The sequence below is a fragment of the Lithobates pipiens genome, unplaced genomic scaffold, assembly GCF_037356315.1.
Source record: "Lithobates pipiens isolate NorthernLeopardFrog02 unplaced genomic scaffold, aLitPip1_a1.2 Scaffold_16, whole genome shotgun sequence".
Taxonomy (NCBI): domain Eukaryota; kingdom Metazoa; phylum Chordata; class Amphibia; order Anura; family Ranidae; genus Lithobates; species Lithobates pipiens.
In genome coordinates, this window is record NW_027507748.1 from 41,747,497 (window position 1) to 41,760,705 (window position 13,209).

A 13,209-nucleotide genomic window follows, 5' to 3' on the forward strand; every position below is an offset into this window, starting at 1 on the left:
ACGATGTATTATCCTAAGGCATAGACCTACATGGGCCCTTAGAGTTCTGAGGCTGCAAGGTTTTTTATTTTAGTCTTTTGGATGAACTGTAGATGACGTCCCATTCCATGTGCTCTCTTTTTTTTCCTGCTCCGATGTCTGCATACAGTTTCAATTAAAGACAGAGAGTCTGAAAGCAAACACCTTCTGCTGTTCTTTCTCTTTAGAAAACTCATAATACCCTGTGACACATGTGTCATGGAAATACATAGAGGTTGATTTACTAAAGCTAAAGAGTACAAAATCTGATGCAGCTCTGCATAGAAACCAACCAGCTTCCAGGATATTTTGTCAAAGCTTAATTGAACAAGTTGAAGTTGGAAGCTGATTGGTTACCATGCACAGCTGCCCCAGATGTCGCACTCTCCATATCTAGTAAATCAACCCCATTGCAATAAATGTTTAATATTTTTTGTGAGTGCTGACCGCCCCCCTCACCTGAAGCTGCTGGCCAGCTTTCCCTCAAACCCCCCCCCCACCAGCGGCAGCCCCTGTTAGTGCGTGAGGATGGAGAACCGGGGGGGGGGGGAGTTGGGGGGGTTGCTGATTTTTTTGAAAGAATACATACAGCAATCACAGTACTGATCGCTTCTGTATTCACTGATCACTGTCACACAGTTGTGACCTGTAAATGGTTAGTGTGCCGCTCAGGCTCGGTGAAGGGGGGTATGCAAATCAATGCATCCGTAACTGCTGCTCAGAGTTCTGGCAGGGTAATGTAGCTCATCCAGGCTCCTGTAATGGCTCAAGGAAAGAAGGGTGACCCCTGAATGCCGCACATTCATAGTGTCCTACAGAGATGAGTGAAGTGGCGACCTCAGCCCGGACTCCCACCAGGCCATGCCCCCAACTTGTTTCACTGAATTGAATTTTATGAATAAATAGGAGTCTCTATACAGACTCCTATCTCATCCATCCACAGTGCAGCTCAGGCTACAGAGAAAGGGAATGTCTTCAGTGCCATATGCTGTCTCAGAAAAGAGACATTAGAGGTCTGTTTGTCTGATGTCTCTCCAAAGCCCCCCCCCCCCCCCCCCCCCCCAGAAAAAAGTAAAAAAATATTAAATCTAAAATAAAAAAATGTAAAATTTTACCTGTACAAAAATAAATAACGTTGTAAAATATAAATAAAATAGAACAAAACATAGTAAGAGCCCTTTCACGTGGTCGTGCTCCATAAAGCGGATCTGGCTGGTCAGCTGGGGGATCTGTCCGCTATGCAGCGTGGACACAGACACAGCCTGCTATCCTTTATGGGGCAGTTGGATTAAAACAGACTGCCTGTCCATTTCTATTCGACTGCCATCCGATCCGCCAGACAGATGGGAAATATATCCCCCATCCGTCTCTTTTTGGCGGACAGGACCAGATCGGATGGGGCGGGACAAATTTAGATGGGGGGGTGCCTGATTTTAGCCTTGCCTAGGGCAGCACAAAACCAAAATACTTCACTGCTTCTATCGATGTGTGTCCTACCTGTGTGAATGTTGCTACATTATGTAAAACCATTCGTTTTGTTTTTTACATTTTAGAATGGAGTGGCCTGAGAATTGAATTTCAGAATTTCAGAATTGACTGAAAACAGTAAGATCAACACTATTAAACAGTTAGGCCGCGTACACACGGGCGGACTGTTCGCCCAACTTTGTCCGCTGAACAGTGTTTGGGCGGACAGTCCGCTCGTGTGTGGGCTTTCAGCGGACAGTTTCAGCGGACAGTTTAACGGACAGGGTTTTTCGGAATTTCCGAAAAACTGTCCGCTGAAACCTTGTTTCAGCGAACAGTCCGCTCGTGTGTAGGCTTGTTCGTCAAACAAAGTTGCGCGCATGCTCAGAAAGGATTTTCACGCCGAAAGCTATAATGCAGTGTATAGGACGTCGTATTTTTCGTCCCGTCGTACGTGCCGTTCACGTCATCGCGCACGGTTTCAGCAAACTGTTCGTCCGTCGTGTGTGGCCATGTCCGTCCATGCTAAGTTTGAGCGGACTGTTTGCCGAAACTGTTTGACGGACAAAGTTGGGCGAACAGTCCCCGCGTGTGTACGCGGCCTAAGAATAAGATGACCAAGGTGTCTACTTAAAGCCAACCTGTTGCTTTGGCTTTTTAAGGTTTTTCAACGTTTTACTTTAAAGCCCACCACTTCTATTGTAGATGATTACCTTACCCACTGTCCTCCATAACCGTTCTGGGAGTTAACCCTTGCTTGTCCACTAGAAAATGTATTTACTCTGGCTGGTTTCTTGGCAAAATTCTGCTTACGTCAATAGTGCTGTAGTAAACTTTCCCCCGAAACTTGGATAGGTTGAGGGGAACATGGGATACCCCAGATAAAACAACTCTGTGATTGGAGAACACCTCTTCTGCCAGCTTATCTGTGTGTCATAAAGCGGTAGATAACATTAGGCTCCCACAAAGATCTCTTCTGACTGAATAATAGCTAGGGCCTTTATGTTGCGCTGAGAACTGTACGCAGTAACAAAGGCTCTAAATGCAGGTCAGTACTCACAATGCCACAAAATCATTGGTTGTCTCCTTCCGTTATACACCGGGCACTCTTCAGTGAGGAAGAAACAAACTCACAATACCACAGGAGAACCGTCCTCCAACTTCCACTGGGAACTCTTCAACGAGCTCTTCAGACCTAAAATTCCAGTTTAGGCTTGGAGATAGGCCCCAGCTAAGCTGCACCTGAGACCTTGATGACACTCCAGCAACGTTCCAGCAGACTGCTTGGGCTCCTCTTGCAAGAAGGGACCCAGGACCAACTCACCTCCTGCTCTAGGTTTCAGACTACTTATGGGCTCTCCAGCCATCTACTGGGTGCACCTTCCCAAGGATTGACTGAGTCCCCATGAATATTAAGACTGCCCTTCTGCCTTTCCTCCCACTGCAGTCTCAGAACCGTCTAAAATGCAGGGGGAAATAATCAGGCCAGTAGTCTGTGAAACACTGAGCAAAGTAATCAAACACTGCTCCACTGGCTACAGAGGCCAACTTAATTTGCCTGACATCCTATACTCTAACCAAAAGGGTGCTACAAATTGATTTGAGCAGCTGCCATTTTTTTTTTTTGAGCAGCTGCCATTTTTGTTCTGTTGAACCTAATGGTGTCTTAAAATGCCTTGAGTGTGTCTGGACTTCTGTTTGGTTTCTGTACCTTTTAAGAAGAATAGGGCCATGTGTCCTACATTTTATCTGATGTAATAGAAGTCTATGGAAAAGAGCAGATAACCTGCAAAGACAGTGCACAGCACACGCAGAAAGACTGCACTGCATCAGTGTAAAAGGGGCCTTATGTTGCAAACTCTTGTTACAGGGTATTAGGCTCCTTGGGGCTGGGTTTCACTCCTTGGGTTGCTAAGGGCTGGAGTGTGACCATTGAAATATGCAGGTGGGTATCCCATGTCACAATGGACCCATAAATCATGCTGCATCATGATGTGTAACTATCTCTATGAGAGAAATATCCTTTGAGAATGGTAGGGTTAGGAAAACAGAGAAAACTACCTTGAATGGGATGTTTTGCCACCCAGAGAAGAAGAGAAATCATTTTTAACCTTATGAAGTAAAGATTAAGTTTAAAGATTGTTATACACTAGTAGTATTTCATTCAACATTTTTTGTTGTAAGAACCTTTGTTCACTTTTCTAATTATTAGTGGGATGGATCAAGTCGATGTTCGCTTTTGACTGCAGTGCTGAGAAAACTCAGAGGAGCGGATGGGAAATTTTTCTTGAATGTACGAATTTCTAACCGTGTATGTGGTTTTTGTTTGGTAAGTCCATTCATTTCAAAATCAAATGTTAAAAGCAAATGAAATCTTGAACTAATTTTTAATGACATTTGAATGGACTGAGAATATTTGTACAAATTTTCCTAACAATCTTCCTACGTATTTTATCCAAAATTCTACTAGTCCAGTCTAGTATCCAGCTAGTTATTTGAACCGACTAGACATACTTTATTACATGCTGGGATGTGGAAGAGTAGGATGGAGGTGTTCAACACCTGTGTGGTCTCTGTTACAGAAATTGATGGGAAGCCTGGTGTCCAATTTGGCCTAGAAAGAGCTAAAGTGAGTGCTGAAGTTTACACTCATAGGCTATGCTTGGGCTACTGGACAAAAGAATCCCTTAAATCAGGGGTCTCAAACTGGTGGCCCTCCAGCTGTTACAAAACTACAAGTCCCATGAGGCATTGCAAGGTTGACAGTTACAAGCATGACTCCTACAGGCAGAGGCATGATGGGACTTGTAGTTTCACAACAGCTGGAGGGCCACCAGTTTGAGATCCCTGCCTTAAATGTAAGTAGAGGACACCAGTGGAAGCTAGCCTATGGGCTACAGAGATTGTCCTGGGGGAAGAAGCAAACTTACAGAGACTGAGCCCATCTTTCAAGTTCCCGGAGTTGTAATAGTAGACCATTCTACCATTTACAACTGGACAGAATCTTGTGACCGCACCAACATTGGTATTCTATATCCCAGGCACAAAGGATAGCAGTTCTACCACTTGGGTTACACACTGAAATATACTTAGTATTGTTAAAAGTGGTTTCTCACATGCAGCAGCCTTTGCACTAGAACACAAAGTTTGAGTTAGGAAGACTAATGATTGTCAATGCAGACAATTAATCATGCCATACCATCAAAGAGGCGTGTGATTGGCCCCAAATCTATTCTGCAGCAAGACAACGACCCAAAACATACAGCCAATGTCATTAAAGTGGTTGTAAACCCTTACAAACCACTTTGACCTACAGGTAAGCCTAGATTAAAGCTTACCTGTAGGTCCAAGAAATATCTCCTAAACCTATACGGTTTAGGAGATATTTACCCGAAGACAGCATGCGCCATAGACAGCGGCGTGCTGGCGCACTGGGCAAACCGCAGATCGCGGCGATATGCCGCGAGTGTCGGCTCCCATGCGCATGCGCGGGAGTGACGTCATCGCTGTTCCGGCGAATCACAGCGCCAGAGCAGTGAGACCCACCAAGAAGATGGACGCTCGGAACTACAGGGGACAGCGGTGACTTCGCTGGCTCCTGTGACAGGTAAGTGACACATAATGGACTACTATGCGATGCATAGGAGCCCATTATGCTTTACCTTTGCAGGGAATCAAAGAGGAAGTAAACCCATCAGGGTTTACTTCCTCTTTAAGAACTATCTTCAGCGTAAGGAAGAACAAGGAGTCCTTGTGATGGTTTGGCCCAACAAAGCCAAACCCCTGACCTCAACATCATGGAGTCTGTCTGGGGGAAGACATGAAGAAACAGGATTTGAGGCAGCCTACATCCACAGAAGATCCGTGATCTGTTCTCCAACCTGCCTCCTTCAAAAACAGTGTGCAAGTTTACCTAGAAGAATCAATGCTGTTTTGAAGGCAAAGGGTGGTCACATTCAAAATTGATTTGATTTGGATTTCTCTTCTGTTGATTTACTTTCAATTTTGTTAGTTGATAAAATAAAGCATTAACACCTCTATTTCTGAAAGCATTCTCCATTTGCAGCATTTTTTCACACCTGCCAAAAACATTTGCACAGTATACACAAATATTTAATACACACACACACACACACACATGTATATATATATATATATATATATATATATACACACATATATATTGCATATATTAAAAATATTCACAGCGGTTCACTTTTTCCACATTTTGTTAGGTTACAGCCTGATTCCAAAATGGTTTAAATTCCTTATTTTCCTTAAATTTTTACAAACAACCGGATGCACTGTACTGTATATATGTAGTATATAATATAGTATGCCATACAGGCATGATTTTTTGAAATGCAAAATGCCAAAAACATCATGTTTCTACGTACCGAAAACTTTTAAAGTAATGTCATTTAAGAATGTAGTGAAAGCATTTACAATTTCACATCTGTAGGTTCCTTCATCAGATAATTTAAGATTATTGATTGTGAGGGATTGGTTATTAATTTCCAGTCTTGCCTTAGTGTTGCATTGATTTGCTACCTGTGCTTCTTGTTTATTCATTGATGCCTTACAGGTAGAATTGTACAGATCAATCTTCCATGTAATTTGGAGGAAGGTTTCTCCGGGGTCATGGCCACACTCCAGTACGACAGAACCTCCGTATCGACCAGACACAATTGAGGAACCTGAAAGTCAAACCAAGGTGGATGAATATTTTATTGTAAGGTGTGTTTAGCATTTTCAAGCTTTGGTGTGCATTTTATAAGAGCTTCATCCCAAGCAGATTTTCTCCAAGTAAGCTCAACCAGGGGGCACTGGATAAGGTCTCGATGACTCCTACAAAAATACATTTCCCTGATTTGTTGGTAATGGGCTGGATTGGACATCATTTTCCAATGTTTATAATTACTGTTGCCTTCAAAGGGAATTGCAACTCATCAACTGTACTCATTTACAAACTTTCTATCATTTACCTGGTAGAGATGAAATGGGCAGGAGGTGCAGAAGGAACCCCCTCATCTGACAGTGACACTCCTGAGGGTGGCCACAGAGCGTGTGAAGGAATCAAGTGGCACATCTTGGAGTTGTAGATATCACTGTTTATATACTGTATGATGCATAGAGCTGAGGATCACAGAGTAGGATCCAAGCACAGGAACACTGTGTTTCTCAAGAAGGGTACAGAAATAACTCGAGACCCTCGCCAAGGGCCGAGACTTCAGATTCTGGAGTCTGGTAGCAAGCCAAAGTTGGTAACAGCTAGGCAAACAAAGTACAAGGCAGAAGGTAGTAATCGGAGTCAAGAAGGTAGGCTGTGGACACAGTGAGAAGGTAGAAGCCCAAAGGGACATTGGTAGGTAAGCCAGGTCAAACCTGAAGAGGAAAAATAAGTAGATCAGGTAATGGGTATACAGGAACAAACTGAAGACCACTCAGCAACTTCCTACTGCAGTGCTTCAGTTTATAAAGGCTACTGGGCACCAATACCAATGCCAAGCATGCACGCTCATTTTTAGGCGAACGCCTACTCGCTATTGCATGCCTGGCTGTTACAGCCAGTTATGCAGCCCTGCATAGAAGCCAATCAGCTTCCAGTTTTTATTGTCAAAGCTTAACTGAACAAGCTGAAGTTAGAAGCTGACTGGCTACCTGCACCAGATTCTGAGTGCTCCCATATTAGTAAATTTCCCCCACTGTATGCATGTGTGTAAACTTGCACTTATTTTCCTTACACTGAAGTTAATACATCCCTCCTTATACTACCCCACCATACCGCTTGATACCAGTTGTATTATTTGGTAAATTCAACTGTGAGTAGATAATTGATTAAATGAAACACGGGGGGTTATTTGTATCAAAATTTGTTCTGTCAAAAGCCTTCCTGCAGTAGCTTGTGTACATGAGCATTTGGGATCTGCATGTCAGAGGCTTTTGGGAAGGCATTCTGAACAGGTGATGAATTTACGCACATAAATTGTGGCCAAGGGCAGCAGTCATGTTGCTGAATGTCAATAATTCACCCCTGTGTTTATAACTCCAATGCCACCCAACAGCACCCAGATCCTGGTTTGCACCTTTCCTAGAAATAAAATAAAGTCCTTATAATAGCAGACCTTGCATTCACAGATGAAGTCCCTCCCCACTGCCTTCTGGGAGAGCTTAATGCATTCTCATGGGATTTCGAATGCCGAACTTTCCCAGGAAGCACTGGCCCATTCGTAGACAAAAGCCATGATCTGAGGTAAGTGTTTTTTTTTCTTTTTTTTCTACAATGCTTTATTTGTGGCAACCTTTTGTAAGGGCTTTTTATTTGTAGGGTGGCGGGACAGTCATTAAAGCATTTTGTATTCTTCTGTTCTCTATGAGTTGGGCCAAACATCCACTGGTTTGGTTTGTGTCAGAACTCTCAAACATCACAAAAGTTCAAACCCAGACTCCATTGAAAAACCAATAGTCCCCATTTTGAAGGCTTACATGCAAGTTATTGGCCATAAAAAGGTTATGGGGGCCTGGGTGCTGCCCTAGGGGACATGTTTTAACCGGTTCCCAACCAGCGCACGCCGATGTACGTCGACAGAATGGCACGGGCAGGCATATTGGCGTACATGTACGTCCAATCTTCAATGCCACCCTGCCATCGGGAGCACGCCGCCGGCGGCGCACTCCCGCGCTGGTCGGGGCCCCCGTGAGTCCGGGTGTGGGACCCGCGGACTCGATCGCCACGGGCATACCCGCGATCGTCTCACGGGACGGCTGAATGGAGGAAATGCCGTGTAAACAGCATTTCTCCATTCTCCCTAGCAACTAGTGACGCTGATCTCTGCTCCATGTGATTGGAGCAGAGATCAGTGTTCACTAAATGAAAGCCGACCCCCCACAGTTAGTAACACACCCCTAGGAACCCTTAACCCCTACACTGCCACCCCCTGGTTAACCCCTTCACTGCCAGTGTCATTTACACAGGAATCACTGCATTTATATAGCACTGATTACTGTATAAATGACAATGGTCCCAAAAATGTGTCAAAAATGTCCGATGTGTCCGCCATAATGTCGCAGTCACAATAAAAATCGCTGATCGCCGCCATTACTAGTAAAAAAAAAAATAATAGAAAATTATTAATAAAAATGCTATAAAACTATCCCTATTTTGTAAATGCTATAACTTTTGCGCAAACCAATCAATAATCGCTTATTGCGATTTTTTTTTACCAAAAATATGTAGAAGAATACGTATCGGCCTAAACTGAGGGAAAAAAATTTTTTTTAGATATTTTTGGGGGATATTTATTATAACAAAAAGTAAAAAATAATGCGTTTTTTTCAAAATTGTCGCTCTATTTTTGTTTATAGCGCAAAAAATAAAAACCGCAGGGGTGATCAAATACCACCAAAAGAAAGCTCTATTTGTGGGAAAAAAAGGGCGTCAATTTTGTTTGGGAGCCACATCGCACGACCGCGCAATTGTCAGTTAAAGCGACGCAGTGCCGAATCGCAAAAAGTGGTCTGGTCTTTGACCAGCAAAATGGTCTGGTCTGTAAGTGGTTAATGATGCTGAAACAATAAAAATGAAAAATGCCTATAAATATAGTGCCTGGGGGTTCCCTTAGTCTGCCTATAAAGTGGCACATCTGTACCGTGTATAGAACTTGCTGCAGCAAAACTGACATTTATAAAGATTAAAAATTACATTTAAATTGTCGGCAATACAATACCATTGCTTGCAATACAAAAATGTTTTAAAAAACTGCCTTTATTTTTTTTCTTTTTGACACTTTTTTTGGCGAATGGACAGGGGTACAATGTACCCCATACTCATTCACATGGGCGGGCCTGGATGTGGAGATTCCGATAAGCCTTCTGCCTGCAGACCCCCACAATCACCGGCCAGGGTTGTCGGGAAGAGGCCCTTGTCCCCACCAATATAGGGACAAGGCACTTTGGGGCAGGGGGGAGGCATAGCCTCTCCGGCCCCAATGCACCCCCCCATTTGAGAGCATGGCTAAGGAAGGGGGCACATGCTTGTCCCCCCCCTTTCCTGTTCTGCCAGACTGCATGCTCAGATAAGGGTTTGGTATGGATTTTTCAGGGCCCACAATGTTGTTGTTGTTTTTTTTTTGGTGTGGGGTTCCCCTTAAAATTCATACCAGACATGGATTGGGGGGGCATGCTGCTGTTTTTCACCTTTTTCTATTGCCAGCAAAAAATAAATTTCATTCAGCTGCCAGCAGTGAAGCTCGTTGACAGCTGATAACTCATCCGTTGTTAAGGACACAGCGGCTGGCTTCCCGGCTTGCTATCCCCCCCTTCTGTCCATGTCCCCAGTTCAGCTAGGGTTTTTGCAGCTGTGGTGGCAGCTCTGCACATGCTCAGTTTTCAGTGAGTTTCTATGCTGTGCATTTCCTCCCTATCCCATCTGAGCAGCCCATATGACCATTCATGTGGGCGTATACACGGTGGTAAATGACAGCCCACTGCTCCCTCCTCATCCCAGCCCACTAACCAGCTAAACACAATGGGGATGGGACATTACATGTACAGTAGATTAAGTGAGGGTTCACTTCCTTCTTATTCTAAGACACAAGCTGAAGGGCCGTGATGAAGCCTGTGATAAGTCACTATTACAACAGTTGGAGTCAGAATATAACACAAATAATGATTTTCTTAAAAAAACTGTATACAGTGAGGCATGATCCAATAGATTTTGTTTTTGTGAAATATAAAAAAAAAAAAATTTTGGGTTTACATACAGCATACCTCCCAACTTTTTGAGATGGGAATGAGGGACACCTATTAGCAAAAGTATGCAGGCATAGGACACGCCCACTGCCACGCCCCCTTAACCACTTTAGCCCCAGAAGGATTTGCCCCCTTCCTGACCAGGCTAATTTTTTGCGATTCGGCACTTGCTTCGCTTTAACTGACAATTGCGCGGTCATGCAACGTGATCCTCAAACAAAATTGACGTCCTTTTTTTCCCACAAATAGAGCTTTCTTTTGGTGGTATTTGATAACCTTTGTGGTTTTTATTTTTTGCACTATAAACAAAAAAGAGGATAATTTTGAAAAAAATTTATAATTTTTTTTTTAGTTTTTGCTATAATTAATATCCCAAATTAAAAAAGTAAATCAGTTTAGGCTGATATATATTATTCTATGTAATTTTTGTAAAAATAATCGTATATTAAATGGTTTGTGCAAAAGTTATAGTGGCTACTAATAGGGGATAAATTTATGCCATTTTTATTTATTTATTTATTTATTTTACTAGTAATGGTGGTGATCAGCTATTTTTATCGGGACTGCGACATGGTGGATAGATCGGACACCTTTGACACTTTTTGGGGACCATTGACATTTATACAGCAATCACAGCTAAAAATAGCCACTGATTACTGTATAAATGTCACTAGCAGGGAAGGGGTTAATACCAAGGGGTGATCAAGGGGTTAACTCTGTTTCCTCAGTGTGTGCTAACTGTGGGGGGGTGGCAGTAACTAGAGGAGGAGACATATCGTTGTTCCTAACTAATAGGAACACACAATCTGTCTCTCCTCTCCTGACAGAACCAAGATTTGTATGTTTACACATACAGATCCCCATTCTGTCCCTTGTACCCATGACCATCAGCCATGTGCATCGGGTCCCCGCGTGCGCCTGCTAAGGCTCCTAAAGGAGCCGATGTGAGCCAGTCAGGAAGTGGTGAAAGGAGAATTATGCAAAAAAAAATTAAAGTTAAAACCACAAGTGCTTTTCTTTACCACTTCTATTCCTTCATATTGGCTTGTGAAATGTACAAATGCAACAAATTAGAAATTGTATGAAAGTTTTAACATTGCAAAAACACTTTTTGATAGATTAAAGTGGAGTTCCACCCTTTTTTTAGTTTATTAAAAGTCAGCAGCTACAAAAAGTGTAGCTGCTTACTTTTAATAAACCAACACTTACCTGCCCCACAGTTCAGCGATGTGGCCACCTTGAGGCTAGCTCCTCTCCCCCTCCTGTCCTTGGCGCCATCATGGTAACTGTGGGCACCCGGCCATGACAGCTTACGGCTTGACGGCCAGGCGTGCAATGCGCATGTGCGAGTTGCGCTGCACCCTCCTATTGGCCAACTGATCTTCTGGGATCTGAGTTGTGTCCCAGAAGATTGCTCGCAGAGAGGGGCCATCTAGGGCGAGAGGAGGAGTTGCCTAGACAGCCGAAGACAGGAAGTCCCACGAAAAAAAAGGGTACACACTCCCCCCCCAAAAAAAATGACATGCCAAGTGTGGCATGTCAGGGGGCGAGGAGTGCTTAAAGCGGAAGTTCCACTTTTGGGTGGAACTCTGCTTTAACCAGTTCCCGACCGGCGCACGCCGATGTACGTCGGCAGAATGGCACGGGCAGGCATATTGGTGTACAGGTACGTCCAATCTTCAATGCCACCCTGCCATCGCGAGCACACTCGCACTCGATCGCCGCGGGCATACCCGCGATAGTCTCACGGGGCGGCTGAATGGAGGAAATGCCTTGTAAACAGAATTTCCCCATTCTGCCTAGCAACTAGTGACGCTGATCTCTGCTCCATGTGATTGGAGCAGAGATCAGTGTTCACTAAATGAAAGCCCAACCCCCCCACAGTTAGTAACACGCCCCTAGGAACACTTTACCCCTACATTGCCACCCCCCTGGTTAACCCCTTCACTGCCAGTGTCATTTACACAGGAATCACTGCATTTATATAGCACTGATTACTGTATAAATGACAATGGTCCCAAAAATGTGTCAAAAATGTCCGATGTGTCCGCCATAATGTCGCAGTCACAATAAAAATCGCTGATCGCCGCCATTACTAGTAAAAAAAAAAATAATAAAAAATTATTAATAAAAATGCTATAAAACTATCCCTATTTTGTAAATGCTATAACTTTTGCGCAAACCAATCAATAATCGCTTATTGCGATTTTTTTTTACCAAAAATATGTAGAAGAATACGTATCGGCTTAAACTGAGGGAAAAAAATATTTTTTATATATTTTTGGGGGATATTTATTATAACAAAAAGTAAAAAATAATGCGTTTTTTTCAAAATTGTCACTCTATTTTTGTTTAAAGCGCAAAAAATAAAAACCACCAAAAGAAAGCTCTATTTGTGGGAAAAAAAGGACGTGAATTTTGTTTGGGAGCCACGTCGCACGACCGCGCAATTGTCAGTTAAAGTGACGCAGTGCCGAATCACAAAAAGTGGTCTGGTCTTTGACCAGCAAAATGGTCCGGTCTGTAAAGCCCCGTACACACTATCAGATTGTCTGCTGATTTTTTCCTTCAGGTTTACCAAAACCATGTAGTAGAAGGGCCTGCCTCATTGCATACACATTGAAACCCCTAAGGTTTGACCTCATATTATATGGTTTTGGTAAATCTGATGGAAAAAATCAGCAGACAGTCTGATAGTGTGTATGGGGCTTAAGTGGTTAATAGTGCATTTTCTATAAAGGTATAGGCATCAGACCAAAATGAGGAGGAAAAAGGGACAGAGGGACTTTGTTCCAAATCAGGGACAATCCCTCGAAATCAGGAACAGTTGGGAGCTATGCATATAGTACACGTTAAGAGATGGCAGGAGACATTTAGTAGAAGTGACTCCCCTTAGATAAGGTAATTATTCTTTGCGCTTGCAGTCATTTTCTATAGTTATTTGTAGGGTCTTCCATAATAACCTGTTAGCTT